The sequence below is a fragment of the Hevea brasiliensis genome, chromosome 17 (assembly GCF_030052815.1).
Source record: "Hevea brasiliensis isolate MT/VB/25A 57/8 chromosome 17, ASM3005281v1, whole genome shotgun sequence".
Lineage (NCBI taxonomy): Eukaryota > Viridiplantae > Streptophyta > Magnoliopsida > Malpighiales > Euphorbiaceae > Hevea > Hevea brasiliensis.
In genome coordinates, this window is record NC_079509.1 from 22,409,604 (window position 1) to 22,431,821 (window position 22,218).

Sequence of the window (22,218 nt, forward strand, 5' to 3'; positions counted from 1 at the left end):
CCCCTTTTGGTGCAATATTAACAATTGCTCTATCTTCTCATACTGAGCCTAGTTCTTCTCAGAATTCTTCCTAACTTCCTTCAGTTTGTCAGCATTCCCTAGAGTCAGTTCTTGCAAAGTCTTGAATTACTCCTCAAGAACTGCCATCCTAACATCATCCTGTCCCACTACCAGGTCACTTCTCACCATGTTGTGATACCCTTGAAGTGAAATGGAAAAAAAGCCCAGATGTGTAGAGCTCTGATACCAATTATTAGGGTTTTGGAAACCCTAACAGAGAAATAGGGAAGAAGTAGAGATAAAAGAAAGAGAAACAAAATAGGTAGAAGAGAAATAGAGTTGAGAGAAGAGAGAGATTGTATTTCTTGATAATTCTTGGAATGGATTACAAGATAACTGACTGAGATCTTTTTGTAGATCTATCTTAGCAACTACTTCTTTAAATTCAACAACTGACATATAATAGAATTAGTTACACACAAAACTCCCTAAACAAAATTTGTTAAGCTCACCTTCCTGCCAATACTTCCTTTCCCTTTCTTGTACTTTTTCCAATAATACATAACAAAATAATAAAAGAAGCTTATGTATTTAAGATAGTATCATCTTGCTTAATGAAATCATAACATTAGCGAAGCATGTTTTTAGAAAAATCAAGTGTAACAACTTTAGAGTAGGCCCCATATTTGACAAATTTTCTAGAAAACAATCCATTGCCACAAGTAACATCCACTAGGAGACCACCTTGCACTAGTTTGAAGTATTCCTGAGCCACTTTGAACTGCACCAATAAAAAATGTTACCAAGTTGATTTCAGTTATTAACTAAGTAGCAATAACACAAAAACACAACATACCATCTTTCCATGTCATCGAATTTTTTCTATGTTAACAGTATGCCCTAGAGCATATTATTTTGTATGTATCTTGTACATATTTTATTAATAAAAGGCAATTTCACTTTTCCATTTATATAATCTATTTATGTGTAATTGAAAAGGTCCATTGATGTTTTGTTAGAAATTATATTCTTAAGTTGTTAAGAATATGAGTGACAGTATTTCTAGCACAAAATATCATAAATTGGTCCACAATCGAGGATTCTTCACAAAGGACATGACTTATCCAGAAAGATTGTAATCATATTTGTTCCCAAAGTATTAATATGAGATATAAATAAGTTGGAGTGCTGAGTCTCATGCCACATAACAAACATGATAGGTACTTACACATAATAAGTAGGTTGAACCCGTGACGCTTATGACAAGCACATAGAGTTTACTCTTGTCAATGCATTGTCATATATCATATTAGTGCATATAATCTTTAGACCTGAGATAACACAGTTATCTTGAATATAGGTGGTTTGAGTTTGATACTGCTTTCATACTTGTACTATGTATGGGTATATGGGCATGTGTTGGCTCCTACTAATTATATATGGAGATAGGTGTTGATTAAGATGGAATCCATTACCCTAAGTAAATAGGGATGAAATCCTATGTTCATTTAATTATTCTTGATGATTTAAGTTATTGGCTAGGACAGATAGATTTAGTCAGGAAAGAGTTTCTGATAAGAAAATCTAATTAATCAAGAATTGGAATTAAAAGAGAACATAATGTTCATAGCGAATGGAGTTTGATATTAACCATGACTCTAGCTAAAATTGTGATTTTGTAACGGAGAGATTCTAGTGCATGGTAATATATGATTAAAGGTTCATTTAAGGTATTCTTTATTATTGATTTGGTGGCCATGGCATGCTATGCTAGGTGTCAACCATGGTCTATGATATGCCTGAAATGATTTAGAGAGATCATTTAAGATAAGAAAGAGTTTTAATGATATTATGGGATAATATCATTTATCATTGCCAATAAGTAATGAACCTAGTAAGTCACACATCTACACAAGTTAATCACCAAGTAAAATGTGATTTAATTGATTAATTAAAGAGTTTAATTAATTAATTAATTAGGTTTGGTTTGCAATAAGATTGCAAAGTCCCTAGCATGACTTGAAACCAAATCTAGATTATTGAATGTATAGCATAAATTAAATTTATATTTGATTATTTAAATATGAATTTAATTATGAGAAATTAATTAATGAAGATTAATTAATTAATTAATTTATATTTGATATAAATTAATTTGAAGAGGAGAAATTATAATTTTGGGTTGAGAACTTAAATTAAAAAGTAAGAGCAAATTGGTCTTTTCACATGGTGATACATGGCACCATGAGATGGTGATACATGGCACCATACAAGCTTGCCACTTATCTTCCTATGATGGAAGACCACATTTTATGATTTAAATGGAGCTTGACACTTAGCTCCATAAGATTAAGTCGACCAAAAAGCAAGATGGGATCTTGTGATGACATGTGGCAAGAGCAAGTGAAGTTTGACTTTAGTATAAAAGGCTAAAGTAAGAAAGAGAAAACAATCTTCTTCCTCTTTTCCATTTTGCACTGCAACTTGGAGTGTTCTTCTCCTCTCTTCTTTTCTCATTTGATTCAAAGAGAAATCACTTGTTTTCTTTGAGTTAAAATTGCTAGAAAAGGTTTATAGTGTCCTAAACACCCATTAACCTTCACTAAATCACTAAACCCCATCTTCAAGTGGTTGGCAAAGCTTGAGAGGGAAGATTTGGGGCTGCCATAGTTGCTTCTTAGTGTGCTTGTGGTGGAAAAGCTAGAGGGACTACAATTGGGGTCCTAAAAGCATCCAAAGGAAGGGACATTGATCAATTGTTCATCTTGAAGGTTAGTGATCAAAACCCCTCTTTTAGTTAGGGTTTAATTGATTAAATTCCTAATGTTCAATTCTTGATGGCAAATGAAAGTTTAATACATGCTAAAATATGTTTTGGTATGCAATTGGGCATTGAAAATTGATTAGGCACATAATTCATCATGCATGATAAATGTAACCCTAGGATAAATTTTGAAATTCAAGGTTCTAATGCCCTAATTCCCATGCTTCCATGCCTTCAATTAGTATCAGAGCCACTATATTTGCCATTTAGTTTGATTATGAGGCTTAATTGTGTGATTGGGTTGAATTTGGGTTGATTTGAGGTTGGTTAGGATAAAAAAAAACCTAAAAAACCAAACTACCCCAAGAAACACGGCCTGGACCGTGTTCTGGGTTTTTACATGGCCCAGGTCATGTTTCAGCATACACAGGGCGTGTTGACGCGTGCCCAGGGGTGTGTCGCTCAACGATACGGGCCTTGTCTCTCACGCGCCTCACCCCATGCCGAAGACAGTGTTTACACAGGGTGGCCATGTTCTTCGTTTAGGGGCGTGTTAGGCATATTGGGCTTAATTTTTTTGGCCCATTATGCAAATATTGTGTAATTTAAGGCCTATAATAAAGCCCAAACCTAATTAAATGGTTTAATTAGGAATTTTAATCACATAAATTAATTTATTAAAATTGTTTTCATGAAATTAAATTTGGAAAAAGGTTTTTAAATTTAAATTTATTTGAATAAGATTCAAATTTAAATTTTTGTTAAATATGTGATATTCAATTTAATTTTTAAACATATATATTTTATTTAATTGTTAAATTCTTAAAAATGCGTGATGGATGATCATGGACAATAAAAAACTAATGTGATTAGATTTATTTATTCATTTTTAATTTTTCTTTGGGATGTAAAATAATTAATTTATTTTTAGTGGCATGTATCATAAATGTTATGATAACTTAGGATGTTATTTCATTTATTTAAGGACTTTAGAGTCCATATTCTTATATATTCACCTTGGTATGCCAAGGGTTACAATGTAATTAGATTGCAAGAAGAATAAGGAGGTCAAGAGCATTGATGGGACCAATGGGAGGAAATCAATATCAAGGGTTGATTATGTACTCCTTCAGTAACTCTTGTAAAATGAATGAATGAAATACACCTAGGAGTGCCCTGATTCAATTCTTGGTGGCTCAAAATTGAATCCCTTAGAAAGTCCATGATCATACCATATTATTTATTTATCCATGTATGCATGAGATGTATATGAATGTATGCAAATATATGATATATGCATGCCAACTGGATAATATGCAAAGTGAGACCATAATAGTAATTAAGTCGACCACAAAATCTTCAAAATAAATGATTAAGTTGGAAATGGTATAATTATGATAATTATATCATGGCCCTCCATTGAGGTAATTATTTTAAGAAATTTTAAATACTTGCATTATTAGCTATATGAGCTTGGAAATGATGTATTTGTTTAAGAGAATTTCTTAAAAATAATTGTTAAGCATAAGATGTTGTAAGTATGTAAATAGTTGGTGGCCAATAATGGATGTGCCTAAGGTCATTAAAATTATTTGCATGCCTACTAGCTCAATGAGATCAACTTAACTAATGCAAGATAAATTAATAATGGATGTGCCTAGATTTTGAGCATTAGGGGCTAAATAAATGATTGAACCTTACATGAGATGTGATAGGCAAGGAGTTGCTCACTTATAGTTTATTATAATTCCAATAATGGATGTGCCTGAGGATGATCAATAAGACTATAAGAATTCAATCACCCACTAGAAATCCATCCAACTAGGATTTTTGTTTCCTACTTTGGAAGTGTAGGATTCGCTAAGTTAGTGGGAGGACCAATTTGATTAAAAGACCATAATTATTTTGGTTAATTACTTGATATATTTGCTAATTAATCTTGTTATTTCTATAGTTTATTTTCTGATAATAATGAGCACATAACAACCACCACCATCCAATGTCCTTGCGAGCATACTGAAGGAGCGGAAGCATGAAAGTTGTTCATTAAAGCATTGAATTTCAAAAATTTTTCTTCTAGGGTTACATGCATCATACACATCTCTTAAATGTCTAATTAATTTCAATGCTTAATTGCATATTAAAATACTTTTAATATGTATTAGGATCTATATTTTCCATTCAAGATTGTGAATTAATAAATTAATTCATTTAAACCCTAGTTTAAAAGAGGAGTTAGAGCACTAACCTCTTTAATGCACTATGGACGTGATTGGCACCTTTAGGAAGCACCTAGGACCCCAAGTGTTGTCCCTCTAGCTTGTCCACACCAAGATCACCAATGGGCAGACCCAATTTGCTTCTTAAGCCTTTGCCAACCAATTATAAATTGGGTTCTTACCTTTAGAGAGGTTGTATGTGTGTATAGAACACTAGAAACAATTTCTAGCAATTTTAATTTAAAGAAATTTGGGCAATTCTCTTTGAATTGATGAGACAAGATGAAGAGGAGAGGGAGAAGAATAGGTACCGCCACCTTTGAGGAAGAGTGTTATGTTTTTCTTCTTTTTTTTCCCTTTTATAATTAGGTCATTAAGTCACTTAAACCCTATGCTACATGTCACCACCTCATTGCATCTTATTTTTAATTGACTCAATCACATTAAGCCAAGTATCAAAGCTAGACATAATTTTGACTTTGATTATCTTGTATGATAGGAAGACAAATAGTAAGCTTATATGATGCCATGTGTTACCATCTCATGGTGCCACATGTCACCATGTGAAATGATCAAATTACCCTTATGTTGTAATTTTGAGTTCTCAATCCAAAATCATTATTTCTCCTCTTCTAATCAATTTATATCAAATATAAATTAATTAATTAATCTCCATTAATTAATTTCTCATAATTAAATTTATATTTAAACACTTTAAATATAAATTTAACTTATACTATACATCCAATAACCTAGATTTGATTTCAAGTCATACTAGGAACTTTGCAATCTTATTGCAAACCATACCTAATTAATTAATTAATTAATTAATTAAACTCTTTAATTAATCAACTAAATTACATTTTACTTGGTGATTATCTTGTGTATGTGTGTGACTTACTAGGCTCATCACTAATTGGCAATGAGATATGATATTAACTCTTAATATCATCAGAACTTTTTCTTACCATAAATAATTTCTCTAAATCATTTTAGGCATCTCATAGACCATGGTTGACACCTAGCATAGCGTGCCATGGCCACCCAATCGGTAATAAGGAATACCTTAAATGAACATTTAATCATATGTTACCATGCACTAGAATCTCTCTGTTATAAAATCCCAATTCGAGCTGGAGTCATGGTTTACGTCAAACTCCATTTGCTATGATTATTATGTTCTCTTTTAATTTTAGTTCTTGATTAATTAGATTTTCTTGTCAGAAACTCTTTTCTGACTAAATCTGTCTGTCTTGGCCAGGAACTTGAAATGTCAAAAACAATTAAATGAATATAGGATTTTATCCTTATTTACTTAGGGTAACAAATTTCATCTTGATCAACACCTATCTCCATCTATAACTAGTAGGAGCCAACACATGCCCATATACCCATACACAATACAAGTATGAAAGCAGTATCAAACTCAAACCACATATTTACAAGATAACTGTGTTATCTCAAGTCTAAAGATTATATGCACTGATATGATATATGACAATGCATTGACAAGCGTAAACTCCATGTGCTTGTCATATGCATCACTGATTTGGCCTACTTATCATGTATAAGTGCCTATCATGTTTATTATATGGCATGAGACTCACCATTCCATCTTATTTATATCTTATATAAATACCTTGGGAACAAACATTATTACAATCTTTCTGGATAAGTCGTGTCCTTATTGTGAAGTATCCTAAATTGTGAACCAATTTATGATACTTTGTGCTAGAAATACTGTCACTCATATTCTTAACAACTTAAGAATAGAATTTCTAACAAAATATCAATGGACTTTTTTTATTACACATAAATACATTATGTAAATGGAAAAGTGAAATTGCCTTTTATTAATAAAATATGTATAAGATATATACTAAATGATATGATCTAGAGTATACTACTAACACATACTTGATCACAATAGGTTGACAGGACCTAACCTTTCTGATTGGCTCAAAAATTTAAAACTTGTCGTGAACCTAGAACGTATTGGATATGCTCTAGATTCAAAGATTCTTGGTCCCTTACCTCCAGGGGCCACTCCAGAGGAATCAGAGACTTTGGACAAGTGGAAGGAGAATGATATGAGAGCCAGATGCTACATGCTTGCTTCTATGACTAATGAGTTACAGAAGCAATATGAAAACATGCAAAGTGCGAATGAGATCCTTCTTCACCTGTAAGAATTGTATGGTGAGCACAGCAGGAATGCTAGACATGAGATATCTAGGCAGCTATTTCACATGAGGATGTTAGAGGGACAGAATATAGGAGATCATGTCCACAAGATGATTCGGCTCATTGAGCAGCTGGAACATCTTGATTTTCACATGGATTTTTAACTGCAGACAGATTTAATCCTTCAGTCCCTACCAGAGTCATTTGGGAATTTTGTGATAAATTTTCATATGACTAAGCAAGAATGCACTATGGCTGGCTTGCTTAACATGTTGATTATTGCCCAAAAGAATATATCAGGCAATAAAGGAAAAGAGGTGGCTTTGGTTGCATCTTTTTCTTCTGCTAAAAAGTCCAAGAAGAAGAAGGGCAAAAAGAAAAAGAAATCACAAGTTCCTAGACCTTCAAAAAAGATAACCAAACAGAAGGGCAAGACCAGAGCTGATAAAGGCAAAGGAAAGTATTTCCATTGCCAGAAGGATGGGCACTGGAAAAGGAACTGCCCAGAGTATCTTGCTTCTCTGAAGGACAAGAAAGATAAACCTTTAGAAGGTATGTCTATATCTTGTTATTTAGATTCTGATGATGCTCATAGTTCATCTACAGCTTGGGTTTTAGATACTGGTGCTAGTTCTCACATTACTTTTGATATGCAGAAACTAGCAAGTAGTAACAGCTTGCAGACACGAGATGTTAGACTCTGGATTGACAATGGCTCAACTGTTGAAACTTTAGCCATAGGATCTAAATCTTTGTACATGTATGGACATGATTTGTATTTAAATAATATTTTGTATGTACTAATGCTTTTAAGAACATCATTTCTGTATTTAGTTTAACTAGAAATGGTTATGAATTTCAGTTCACAAATGATGTTTGCAATATTTATTTTGGAAATGAATATGTTGGCTCGGGTTATATGCGTAATGGACTTTATTATTTGGATAATAATGTTAAATACAAATCTAATGCAAGCAATCTAAATGAATGTAATGCCATGATGAAAATCAACTCAAGTTTAAAATATATTTGACACTTAAGATTAGGTCCTATTGCAGAAGATAGGATTGAAAAGCTGAAGAAAATGAGGATTTTATCCTCATTGGGTTCTGAATCTACTCCAACTTATGAATCCTGCATTCAAGACAAAATGACTAGATCACCTTTTGTTGGACAGGGGTTAAGAGCTGAAAATATTTTGGAACTTATATATAATGATGTATGTGGTCCATTTAAAGAAATGGCTAGAGGCAATTTTCATTATTTTATTACCTTTACTGATGATAAATCAAGGTTTGGGCATTTGTATTTTATGAAATACAAACATGAATCCTTTGAAAAGTTCAAAGAATTTAAATCTGAAGTAGAAAATCAAATAGAAAAAAATATTGAAACTCTTCAATTAGATCGTGGAGGTGAATACTTAAGTACTGAATTTGATGAATACTTGAAAGAGCATGGCATTATCTCCCAGCTGACTCCTCCAGGAACGCCACAATTAAATGGTGTGTCTGAAAGGAGAAATCGTACCCTATTAGATATGGTACTCAGTATGATGAGCTATACTGATATGCCAGTCTTCTTTTAGGGATTTGCATTAGAATTAGCTTTGCATATCCTGAATAGGATTCCATCAAAGTCAGTTTCTTTCACATCTTATGAGATATGGCATGGAAGAAAACCAAGTCTTAAACATGTTAAGATTTGGGGTTGTCCAGCTTATATTAAAAAGTTGAAGACTGATAAATTGGAAACCAAATTAGAAAGGGATCGATTTGTTGGGTATCCAAAAGAAAGTTTTGGATATTATTTTTATTTGCCTACATCACAAAAGGTTGTGGTAAGTAGAGATGCCATATTTCTTGAACAACAGTTTATTCAAGAAGGTGGCAAAGGAAGACAAATAGAGTTACAATTAAAGAATTCTGACCAACCAATAAATCAGATGGATATAGATCCATCTAGTTAACCTATGCCTGTTGATGAAACATCTACAATAATTCCTCGCAGATCAACTAGGGTATCTCATCCACCAGAGAGATATGGTTTTCTTCATGCAGATGAACAAGAGTTGTTTGCTCATGAAGAAATAGATCATAGAGATGATCCTTTTACCTATGAAGAAGCTATATCAGATATAAACTCTTCTAAATGGATTGAAGCTATGAAATCCAAAATTGATTCCATGCATAAGAACCAAGTTTGGGATCTTGTTGACCCACCTGAAGGTATTATACCTATAGGAAATAAATGATTTTCAAGAAGAAGATTGGTTCTGATGGAAAGGTAGAGACCTATAAGGCAAGGCTAGTTGTGAAAGGGTTTCGCCAAAGGCAAGGAATCGACTATGAGGAGACTTTCTCGCCTATTGCCATGCTTAAATCAATTAGGATTTTATTAGTAATAGCTGCATACTATGATTATGAGATTTGACAGATGGATGTCAAAACTCCTTTTCTCAATGGAAACATTGATGAAAACATTTTCATGGAACAATCTAGGGGTTTTGAATCCCAAGATAGTTCCAAGGTGTGCAAGTTGAAACGATCCATTTATGGGTTGAAACTAGCTTCTAGGAGTTGGAACATCCATTTTGATGAAGCCTTTAAATCATTTGGTTTTATAAAAAATGTGGATGAACCATGTGTATATAAGAAGGTTAGTGAAAGTGTTGTCACTTTCTTTGTCTTATATGTAGATGATATTTTATTGATAGGCAATGACATAGGTATGCTGATAACTGTCAAGGTATGGTTGTCAAACACATTCTCCATGAAAGACTTAGGGGAAGCAACCTATATTCTTGGAATTCACATTTATAAAGATAGAGCAAAAAGAATAATTGGTTTATCCCAAAGTCTATACTTGGAAAATTTGTTAAAGAGGTTTAACATGCTTGATTCCAAAAGAGGATTATTACCAGTAAGACATGGTATCCATCTTTTTAAGGAAATGTCTCCAAAGACACCTGAAGAAAGAGACAAGATGGCCAGGATTCCATATGCCTCGGCTATTAGAAGTTTGATGTATGCAATGTTGTGTACTAGGCCGGATATCGCGTATTCTGTTAGTTTGACCAGCAGGTTTCAATCAAATCCAGGTTTGGAACATTGGATAACTGTTAAGAATATCCTTAAGTACTTGAGAAGAACTAAGGATTTATTCTTGATTTATGGAGGTGGCGACTTACAATTAGATGGTTATACTAATTCTGATTTTCAATCAGATATCGATAATAAAAAGTTTACCTCTGGTTTTGTATTCATTTGTAATAGAGGTGTAGTCAGTTGGAAGAGTTCCAAACATAGTACGACTGTTGATTTCACTACAGAGACCGAGTATATTGCTGCATCAGATGCTATAAAAGAGGCTATTTGGATAAAGAAGTTCGTGACAGAACTTACAGTAGTTCCTTTCATTGAGTCAGCAGTTCCTCTTTACTGTGACAATAATGGAGTGGTCATATCACTAGAAATCCAAACACATAGAAAGGAGCTACCACATTATCAGAGAGATAGTTGGGCAAGGCAATATAGCCATGCAGAAAATAGCATCAGCTGAAAATCTAGCTAATCCATTCACAAAGCCCATGTCACAAACTCAGTTAGATCGACATCTTGAGAAGATGGGTTTAAGATATTGTAATGAATGGCTCTAGTGCTAGTGGGAGATTGTTAGTAGTATGCCCTAGAGCATATTATTTAATATGTATCTTATACATATATTATTAATAAAAGGCAATTTCACTTTTTTGTTTACATAATCTATTTATGTGTAATTGAAAAGGTCCATTGATATTTTATTAGAAATTCTATTCTTAAGTTGTTAAGAATATGAGTGACAGTATTTCTAGCACAAAGTATCATAAATTGGTTCACAATCGAGGATACTTTACAAAGAACATGACTTATCTAGAAATATTGTAATCATGTTTGTTCTCAAAGTATTAATATGAGATATAAATAAGTTGGAGTGGTGAGTCTCATACCACATAACAAACATGATAGGCACTTACACATGATAAGTAGGCCGAACCTATGACGCTTATGACAAGCACATGGAGTTTACTCTTGTCAATGCATTGTCATAAATCATATTAGTGCATATAATCTTTAGACCTGAGATAACACAGTTATCTTGTATATAGGTGGTTTGAGTTTGATACTGCTTTCATACTTGTACTATGTATGGGTACATGGACATATGTTGGCTCCTACTAGTTATATATGGAGATAGGTGTTGATCAAGATGGAATCCATTACCCTAAGTAAATAGGGATGAAATCCTATGTTCATTTAATTATTCTTGATAATTTAAGTTCCTGGCCAGGACAGATATATTTAGTCAGGAAAGAGTTTCTGACAAGAAAATCTAATTAATCAAGAATTGGAATTAAAAGAGAACATAATATTCATAGCGAATGGAGTTTTACATTAACCATGACTCTAGCTAAAATTGGAATTTTGTAACTGAGAGATTCTAGTGCATGGTAATATATGATTAAAGGTTCATTTAAGGTATTCCTTATTACTGATTGGATGGCCATGGCATGCTATGCTAGGTGTCAACTATGGTCTATAATATGTCAGAAATGATTTAGAGAGATCATTTAAGTTAAGAAAGAGTTCTAATGATATTATGGGATAATATCATTTATCATTGCCAATAAGTAATGAGCCTAGTAAGTCACACATCTACACAAGTTAATCACCAAGTAAAATGTGATTTAATTGATTAATTAAAGAGTTTAATTAATTAATTAAATAGGTTTGGTTTGCAATAAGATTGCAAAGTCCCTAGCATGACTTGAAGCTAAATCGAAGTTATTGGATGTGCAACATAAATTAAATTTATATTTAATTATTTAAATATGAATTTAATTGTGAAAAATTAATTAATGAAGATTAATTAATTAATTAATTTATATTTAATATAAATTAATTTGAAGAGGAGAAATTATAATTTTGGATTGAGAACTCAAATTAAAAAATAATGGTAAATTGGTCTTTTCACATTGTGACATGTGACACCATGAGATGGTGACACCATGAGATGGTGACATATATCACCATACAAGCTTGCCACTTGTTTTCCTATGATTGAAGACCACCTTTTATGATTTAAATGGAGCTTGATACTTGGCTTCATAAGATTAAGTCAACCAAAAAGCAAGATGAGATCTTGTGGCAAGCGTAAGTGAAGTTTGACTTTAGTATAAAAGGCCAAAGTAAGAAAGAGAAAACAATCTTCTTCCTCTTCTCCATTTTGGATGGCGACTTAGAGTGTTTTTCTCCTCTCTTCTTTTCTCATTAGATTCAAAGAGAAATCATTTGTTTTCATTGAGTTAAAATTGCTAGAAAAGGTTTCTAGTGTCCTAAACACTCATTAACCTTTACTAAATCACTAAACTCCATCTTCAAGTGGTTAGCAAAGCTTGAGGACACTAGAAACCTTTTCTCATTTGATTCAAAGAGAAATCATTTGTTTTCATTGAGTTAAAATTGCTAGAAAAGGTTTCTAGTGTCCTCAACACTCATTCACCTTTACTAAATCACTAAACTCCATCTTCAAGTGGTTAGCAAAGCTTGAGAGGCAAGATTTGTGGTTGCCATAGTTGCTTCTTGGTGTGCTTGTGGTGGACAAGCTAGAGGGACTACAATTGGGGTCCTAAAAGCATCTAAAGGAAGGGACATTGATCAATTGTTCATCTTGAAGGTTAGTGATCAAAACCCCTTTTTTAGTTAGGGTTTAATTGATTAAATTCCTAATGTTCAATTCTTGATGGCAAATGAAAGTTTAATGCATGCTAAAATGTGTTTTGGTATGCAATTGGGCATTGGAAATTGATTAGGCACATAATTCATCATGCATGATAAATGTAACCCTAGGATAAATTTTGAAATTCAAGGTTCTAATGCCCTAATTCCCATGCTTCCATGCCTTCATTCTATACACAAATCTCCTGTACATTGAAGTATAAAACAAGCTAATTAACGCTTACCTCTTCATCAGGACCAGGAAAGCTAATCCGATTAAAACTTTGACGCCACCCCTATTCATACAAGAATGAAACAAGTGGACTCCTAACAAGGTCAACAACTAAGGTAAGAAAGACTATATCCTCATACAAATTAAGTACATTATGAAATGTCTTTCTCAAAAGGAATGTCTATTTATCATTACTTAGAAAAAAGATTGGATGAGAAAATAAGCAGCTGTTCGTCAAACTAATAGAAACTAGGATCTGAAAAATATTTCGAGAAACATGAAACAAATGTCTTTCTAGGAGTTACAGGATGCAATGTTTTATGTACATGTATAGGCAAGAACTTCAAATTCATCACTAAAATTATGTACGTCAATCCATGTATACAGGAATAACTCAGTCCTAATAGGTTTGACTTCAGTAAATTCCTTCATTCTAGCAGCAATAGTAAGATCTAGAAAGTTGTCTTTGTTGGAATATGTTTTGTTGCATTTCTTGCACTTGAAACCTGGTCGGTAGATTGCTGATCTGTAAGTTTTGTAGCTATCATGTTAAACCTTACTAAAAAAAAAAGCTTTACTACAACATTAAGCATCCCAACTTATAATTAAAAACCTGGAGGGCCTTTTGTTATCATAGATTCATAACATATTAGGCATGCAAATGATACACCTTTACCCTCCGAAGTTGTACTCTTTTCTGTGCCTAAATCCTGAAAGCAGAAATTCTTATCAAAATCCAATATACTTAAATCCTAAGAGTAGAAATTCTTATCAAATCCAATAGTTAGAATAAGGAAACAGATTTAACATTAGAAAGAACTGATGTTCCTCTTATTGCATTTAGCATTACATAACCATATCTAATAATAAGCTGCCAAATCTGTGCAGTGTAAGAAATGTAAGTGTAATCATTCAATTAAATTTATTTTGGCCTCAACAGATAAATCAAGTTGTTAAGGTTTATCACAATTCAACTCAAAATTAGATCAAGAAGCATTCAATTGGAAATAAATCCCTTCCTATAAACACAAACTTCAATGCCACCGAACACTTGATCGTTAGGCCTAATTCATATTTGCATTTTCCAAATTTGGATGCCTAAAATGGAAAACTAATAGATTTTCCAATAAAGACAAGCTTCAATAGAAAATCACATCACTTTTATCAATAGAAAAAGGAAATGAAATGTAAGAATTCAATCTATTAACGTCGTTAAAAAAATAATAGCAACTTAGGTCCTAAACAAGGAAAATTTTGAAATTAAAAAATTTGAGCTTTTCTCATCAATCAAACAACGTCTTACTTTTCCACCAAAAAAGGTAGTTCTAAACTATTTTCAAAGCAACACAATTAATTCAATCAAACCCTTGAAAATTTAAAAAAAAAAAAGAAGAAGAGAAAAACACAACTTTAAACAAATAGAGAAAAAAAATATTATGGTGATGTTCATACTAGTTCAAGAGTAATTGTTGAACTGGCGTGAGTCATGGAGAGAAACTTGAGAGAGGAAAACCAGAGTCGAGGCTAGAAATTTTCGAGAAGTGCGAGAAAGGTGAGTGTATTTGGGGTATACAGTTTTGTGAAGTGGGTAAAGAGAAGAGGAGGAGTAAGCTATTGCCATTGAAAAGATTAAGATTACTGGGCCTCAATGATTCTCATTTTCTCTTATTCTTCTGGTTCTTCCTTTGTGTGGGGTGTTACTGGGCTAATTATTCAGTTTAAATCGAACTAAATTGAACCGAACCAAGATAATCGAATTGACCGAATTACATAATATTATGAACTGAATCGAATCCAAATACATGATAAACCGAACATAACTATTTCAATTTAGATCAGTTCGGTTCAATCGATTTAAGCTTTAAATGGGCTTTTGTTTTGGACCTCATTTCACCTTATTTGAACTTGATTTTTACTTTTTTTAATCTAATTTTTACCCTCTTCAATTTTGTAACACCCCTATGTTCGGTAGTGCGTTCGACTGTTTCAATGACCAGTGTTGTCCGGACAGCTAGAATGCCTAGAACTACACTTCGATATGAGTGAGGAGACATAAAATAATGAAATACAAGAAAAGAAAATACAAGAAAAACAAAGAAAAAATAATAGTAAAGAAATGAAACCAAGTTAAGCGAGCCGAGAACCCTAGAGATGGGTGACCGCACCGGGAAGTCACAGCGTGGACCGTTGACTAGCCCTGGACCACGGGGAATCTTGGAAATTATTTTTAGAACTTAAAGAGACATCAATTGAAGTATAAATACTATTAGAAATATCAAATAAAAATTAATTAACTAGTACAAAGAAAAGTGAGAAATCAAAAAACGGATAAAATCCGGTGTTACCGAAAAATCGGGAATGCAACCCGAACAGGGGCATTGTGGTCATTTGACACCCCGATTTGTCTTTTGACCTAAATGTCCATTAAAAATAAATAATATTACATCTGGAAAATATAATGAAAAATTAATTTAGTGGTACCTAATGTAAATAGCAAAAATGGGGATCAAATTGAGTAATTAACATTTAAAAGATCTAATATAGTTAAATTAGGGTGAGTGGAGCACTATGGATTAAAATATTCACTAAGTGGGCAGATGTATACCCATTATACTTCATCTTTAACCTTTCAAAACCACCATTGCCGAAATGAAAAGCTTCCAAAATCCTCCATGGCCGCATTGTTGAAAGCTTCCTAATCTCCTCCATTTCCAACCTAAACACCTAAGTCACTTCACAAATCTTGACCCCCACCTCACAAGGAAGAAGTAGATACTAAAATCAAGGGAGTTTGGTGAAGATTTATCAAGCCTCAACAATAGGTAAGTGTTTAAATTGATTTATTTCTTAAGTAAAGTTTATGGGAAGCTTGAGATCATTGAATTGATGAAGAAATTTTGAGATTTTGGTGAATTGTTATTATGCACTAGTTTAAGCAGCCATGGCAATTTAAGAACTTGAATTATTTTCACATGCATTTGATGGGTATTAGTGTTGATTAAAGTAAATCAAAGTTTAGTAGGTTAATTATTGATGTATGTTAAATTGAACACTTGAATTGGAAATTTTTGTTGAATTTGGAATTGTATGCCTGATTATCTAAATGGACAGCCATGGGATTGTACACTAAATGAAATATTATTACATGTATTGTGGAGAATTAACTTTGACTAATGTGATTCAAAGTTTTGGTAAGTTAACTTCATGTATATGGAATGGTGACCAAGTGAAAAATTTGAGTTTGAAGGCAATTATGAAGGTATATCATTGCGGCAATTTGTTAACTCTTGAAGAATGCTGGAATTCATGCTTGGTTTATGGAATAATAATGTTGAATTGTGATAGTGGTTATGGCAGTTTGAGTGTATGTATGATGGTGTGAGGTTGGACATGTAAAAGTGTTATGGTTAGGTGATTGAATTGTTGTAAATTGGGTTTGAAAAATTCTGTACTAAATGGTGCACATTGAATGTAATTGTAAGCTGCCAAAATGACCTATAATATGTTGTGAATTATGTTTAGCTTATGGTACAACCAGAATTGGCTTGAATGTTGAGTTTGGTAAGTGTTAAAAGTGATCCTTGATGTGTATGAAGGAAATGCAATAAGGCAGTTTGTGTTTTGGGCCTAGAACTTTAAGTGTGTGGCTCCAATTGGTATGAGACCAATTGGAGGTGAAACTAGGCACAAAATGTGTCAAATTTCATGAAGGAAGCTTGCCAAAATTCTGCTTGTAAGGTAACTTGAAAAGTGACCAAATCCGGATTAGTGCAATTGAGGCCTGAAAATTGACCATTTGGGCAGCAGTTAGTGTTTAGGCCATAACTCACTCAAAACAGGTCTAATTGACCTGAAAGTTTGACAATGAATAGTTAAGACCTATATCTACAAGTCTTATGAAGACACCAAAGCCCAGAAATGACCATAAGCAAGTCAAAAAGCTTGCACAAGTTCGGGTCTAAAAACTGGTCGAACCTAAAATGACCTAAAGTGACCAATTTTGATGCATAGAAATTCCTTATGCATAGAAATGACCTAAAGTGATATTGTACAATAGAGTTTAAATTCCTTATGACATTTATTGTCTTGAATCTAACTATGGTTTTATGTATCCACTATTTATATAATTTATGAATTGTGATTTAAAGTTGTATTTGGTAAATGTTGTGCACCATTGAGATATTGTCTCAGCGATAGCTTTTCATTGCTGTCGCAGGTAGACAGACGGACAGGGCAGTAGACTAGGCTGCTAGAGCATTCAGCGAGAGAGCATCGGATATATTGAGTATACTCCATTTTGCATTTTGTACTGTAATGTATATTCACTATATATATATTTTGCTCTTGGTTTGAGCAGTTGTAAAATAAAATTGTACCTTGAAGTTGTAAAATAAATTATGAGTTATTTTGACTTTTAAAATTTGTACTGTATCTCTTTAATCTCAGTCTTTGAAAAATTATTGTGGAATTGAGTTGAGGAAGATATTGTGTTGTTTAACTGTTAGAGTTGAGATTGAGAAATATATTGAAGTGTTTTTTTTACAGGTTTCCTGAAGAACTGTTTTATCCAAAATACAGATGGCACTCTGCCAAAATTTTTACAGAAATTCCTAATAATTCAAATGTGTTAGTTCTATCACTTCAGTTCAAAAAGTTTTTAACACCTGTAAATAGTGCTCACCACTGTAAAAAAAGAAGTAAGAAAAGTTTTAAAATCCCTTGTAGTGTATTTAATGGGTTATCAGTAGACGAAATTGGTAATTCATTAGGTATACTATGGGATCATGTTATGTCTTACAGAGGGGTAGGGTGTGACATGTTTTAGTGGTATCAGAGCTAGTTTTTAAATTCTGTTTTCACCTGTTACTTGAATATTCTTTCTTCATAGTACAACTGCTCAGTATTATTGTTTGATACATACAGTACATTACATTATAAATATGCATTAACGGGAGGAAATCTCCTTGTGTTATTTGTTCAGGAGATCTAAGATCCTCGCATTGACTATGGAAGAGGGTGATCGTTCAGTCGATCAACCTATAGAGGCTGAGGTGCAAGGGGATGCCCCAGCCCTACACAATGTCAGTGGTTCAGCAGCACCAGCCCCCGTAGTATCGTAGTTTCCTGCTCAGTTCGCTCAGCAGATGGCTGCAATGTTCCAACAAATGGCTAGTAATTGTGCCTACTCAAGTCCCAATACAGACACCAGTGATACAACCAAAGTCTCCTGCTAGGCAGTATGACAAATTGATGAAATATGGGCTTACAGAGTTCAAGGGGGCAGTAGATCCTCTAGAGGCTGAACAGTGGTTAGAGAGGATGGATAGGGTATTCAAGAAACTGCATTGCACGGAGGAACTCAGATTTGAATACTCAGTATCTTTGCTATAGGGGGATGCTTATGACTGGTGGAAAACCATTCCCAGCATGCAGTAGAACTGCGGTGCTAACATGGAATGACTTTCTCAGGGAATTTAGACAAAAATATGTCCCTGATGCTTATGTAGACCAGAAGCTACAAGAGTTCCTAAGTCCAAACAGGAGCGGTCGGATCGAGTATGAAAGAGAATTTTCCCGCCTAAGCCATTATGCAGTAAGTCTACTTTCTACCAGCAGGGAGAGATGCAAGAGGTTTGAAACCGGCTTGAAGCCCAGTATCAGATTACAAGTAGTCGGATTCAAACACACTAACTTCTCTGAACTTGTTTCTCAAGCCCTAGAGTTGGAAAGAATTGAGTCTGAAGCAGCTCCTGAGAAAAAGAAATCAGAGAAGACAGAGAAAGAGGGAAAATCAGTAGAACAGAGTTCTAGTGGTCCTACTGGAAAGAGGAAGAACCATGGGGGACACAGCAGAGGTGGCAAGAAGTCTGGTAGGGGAAGATATTCAGGACAGAAGCCTCCTCTATCTGGTCAGCAGAGTACCAGAGGTTCCTACCCTCCCCGCCAATGTGAAACTTGTGGAAGAAATCATGGTGGGATATGCTATAAGGCTATTGGAGCCTGTTATAATTGTGGAGGCACAGGACACTTTGCCAAGGACTGCACCAGTAGTCGCAGAGTTGGACCACCTCCTACTACTGCAGAAGGGTCAGTTCAGAGCCCTGTCACCAGAAGTTCACAACCACCTAGCAGAGGTAGAGGCAGGGGTAGAGGTAGCCCAGCAGGCAGCCAAGGCACAGTGAAACATTCAGAGCAAGATAGTGCTCCAGTCAGAATCTATGCAATGAGACAGAGAGAAGAGGCCGAGACATCTGATGTTGTGGCTGGTACCTTCTCAACTTTTAATTAAGATGTGTTTGTGTTATTTGATCCGGGTTCTACCCATTCTTATGTGAGTGCTAGCATCATCGATTGCATTGCTGTTCCATGTACAAAAATGGACTTTGAGGTGCTAGTAACAAGTCCGTTAGGACAGGAGGTCAGGGTTAATAAAATGTATAGAGATTATCCTTTGGTGATCCAAGGACACACTTTTCTGTCTGATTTCATTGAAATGCCCTTCAGAGATTATGATATCATCTTGGGCATGGATTGGTTAGCCAGGCATCATGCCATGATTGATCAGAGGCTAAAGACAATCACTTTTGGTCTCCTCAAGATGATGATGTGGTAATACATAGGGAGAGGCAGTTATTGCCATCAAACATCATTTTGGCTGCACTAGCCAGAAAAATGATCAGAAAGGGATGTGAAGCATACTTGGCACATGTGGTAGACACCCAAGTGGGGAGTCCAGCATTGAAGGACATCCCTACAGTATATGACTTTCCAGATGTGTTTCCTGATGAATTGCCAGGATTACCTCCGGAAAGAGAAGTGCAGTTTAAAATTAATGTTATGCCTGGTGTGGATCCAATCTCCATAACACCATATAGAATGGCACCAGCAAAGTTGAAGGAGTTGAAGATACAGTTGCAAGAATTACTTGAAAAGGGCTTCATCTGCCCTAGTGTGTCACCTTGGGGAGCACCAGTGTTGTTTGTTAAGAAGAAGGATGGTACTCTCCGCTTATGTGTAGATTACCGACAGTTGAATAAGGTGACAATAAAGAACAGATATCCATTGCCTCGCATTGATGATCTGTTTGATCAGTTGAAGGGTGCAGCTGTATTCTCCAAAATTGATTTGCGATCTGGTTATTATCAGTTGAAGGTGCAAGAGCAAAGTATTCCAAAAACTGCTTTCAGAACTCGGTATGGCCACTATGAGTTTCTAGTAATGCCATTCGGGGTAACAAATGCTCCAGCTACTTTTATGGATCTGATGAACACTATCTTTAGACCATATCTCGACCAATTTGTGGTGGTGTTTATTAATGATATTTTGATATATTCGAGGAATGCAGAGGAGCATGACAGACATCTGCGGATTGTACTGCAGACTTTAAGGGAGAAACAGTTATACGCCAATTTGTCGAAGTGTGAATTTTGGCTGAAAGAAATCTCCTTTTTGGGACATGTTGTGTTAGCTGAAGGGATCAAGGTAGATTCCAGCAAGGTAGAAGCTATCCTTAATTGGAAACCGCCCAGGAATGTCACAGAAATTTGCAGTTTTCTGGGTTTAGCTGGATATTGCCGTCGGTTCGTGAAAGGGTTTTCTATGTTATCTTCTCCATTGACTAAGCTGCTTCGGAAAGATGTAAAATTTCAGTGGACAAATAAATGTCAGCAAAGTTTTGATGAGTTGAAGAGGTGTTTGACTGAAGCTCCAGTTTTCACTTTACCTACTCCGAGTAAAGAATACACAGTTTATAGTGATGCTTCTCACAATGGGTTAGGCTGTGTACTGATGCAAGATCGGAATGTCATTGCTTATGCATTACGCCAGCTGAAACCGCATGAGAGGAACTACCCAACACATGATTTAGAGCTAGTAGCTATTGTTTTTGCTCTGAAGATCTGGAGACACTTTTTGTATGGGGAGAAATGTTACATTTACACAGATCACAAGAGCTTGAAGTACTTAGGCACCCAGAAGGAATTGAATTTGAGGCAGAGGAGATGGTTAAAACTGATTAAAGACTATGATTGTTTAATAGACTATCAGCCAGGGAAAGCAAATGTGGTGGCTGATGCCTTAAGTCGTAAGACTATGGCAAGTCTCAGAGTTTCTCCTTTGTCCATGGTATATGAGTTGAAAGTACAGCATGCCAGTTTAGAGATTGATGATGAGGGACAGACAGTAGTTGCATAGCATGTACAGCCAGTGTTGATTGATCAGATCAGAATGGCTGCTCAGAGTGATGTTAAATATCAGAAGCTACTGAAAGAAGTCCAGCAGGGCAAGAAACCTGAATTTTCTGTGAGAGATGATGGTTTATTACTACATTAGGGCAGAATGTGCGTTCCTAGTGATGTGGAATTGAAACAGATCATTATGAAGGAAGCACACGAGTCTCCTTTTGCTATGCACCCTGGTGGAACTAAAATGTATAGAGGGCTGAAAGAGCATTACTGGTGGATGGGTATGAAGAGAGATATAGCTGAATTTGTTTCCAAATGCCTAACTTGTCAGCAAGTAAAGGCAGAACATCAAGTTCCAGCTAGTTTGTTACATCCTTTGCCAGTACCAGAGTGGAAATGGGAACGGATAACTATGGATTTTATTACAGGACTTCCAAGGACACAGAGGAGTCATGATGCAGTATGGGTTATAGTTGGCAGATTGACCAAGTCTGCTCACTTTTTGCCAGTTCGGATGGATTATAGCCTGGAAAGATTGGCCAGATTGTACATATATGATATTGTAAAATTGCATGGAGTGCCAGTATCAATTGTGTCTGACAGAGATCCTAGGTTCACTTCTAGATTCTGGGGTAGTCTTCAGAGTGCCCTAGGAATTAGATTGAACTTCAAAGACAAGATATTCCACCCCGCATGCATGGCCACCGAGAGGGTTATTCAGATATTGGAGGATATGCTACGGGCTTGTGTGATTGAGTTTGAAGGTAGTTGGGATACACACTTGCCTTTGATTGAGTTTGCTTATAACAATAGCTATCAATCAAGCATTGGGATGCCTCCATATGAAGCTTTGTATGGCAGAAAGTGCAGAACTCCCTTA

At 34.8% G+C, this 22,218-nt stretch overlaps 1 pseudogene; it reads right to left on the minus strand.

Annotated features, from left to right (window-relative positions):
* Positions 1-22,218, minus strand: part of LOC110669111 (uncharacterized methyltransferase At2g41040, chloroplastic-like) — a 52,214-nt pseudogene that overhangs the window by 22,936 nt on the left and 7,060 nt on the right.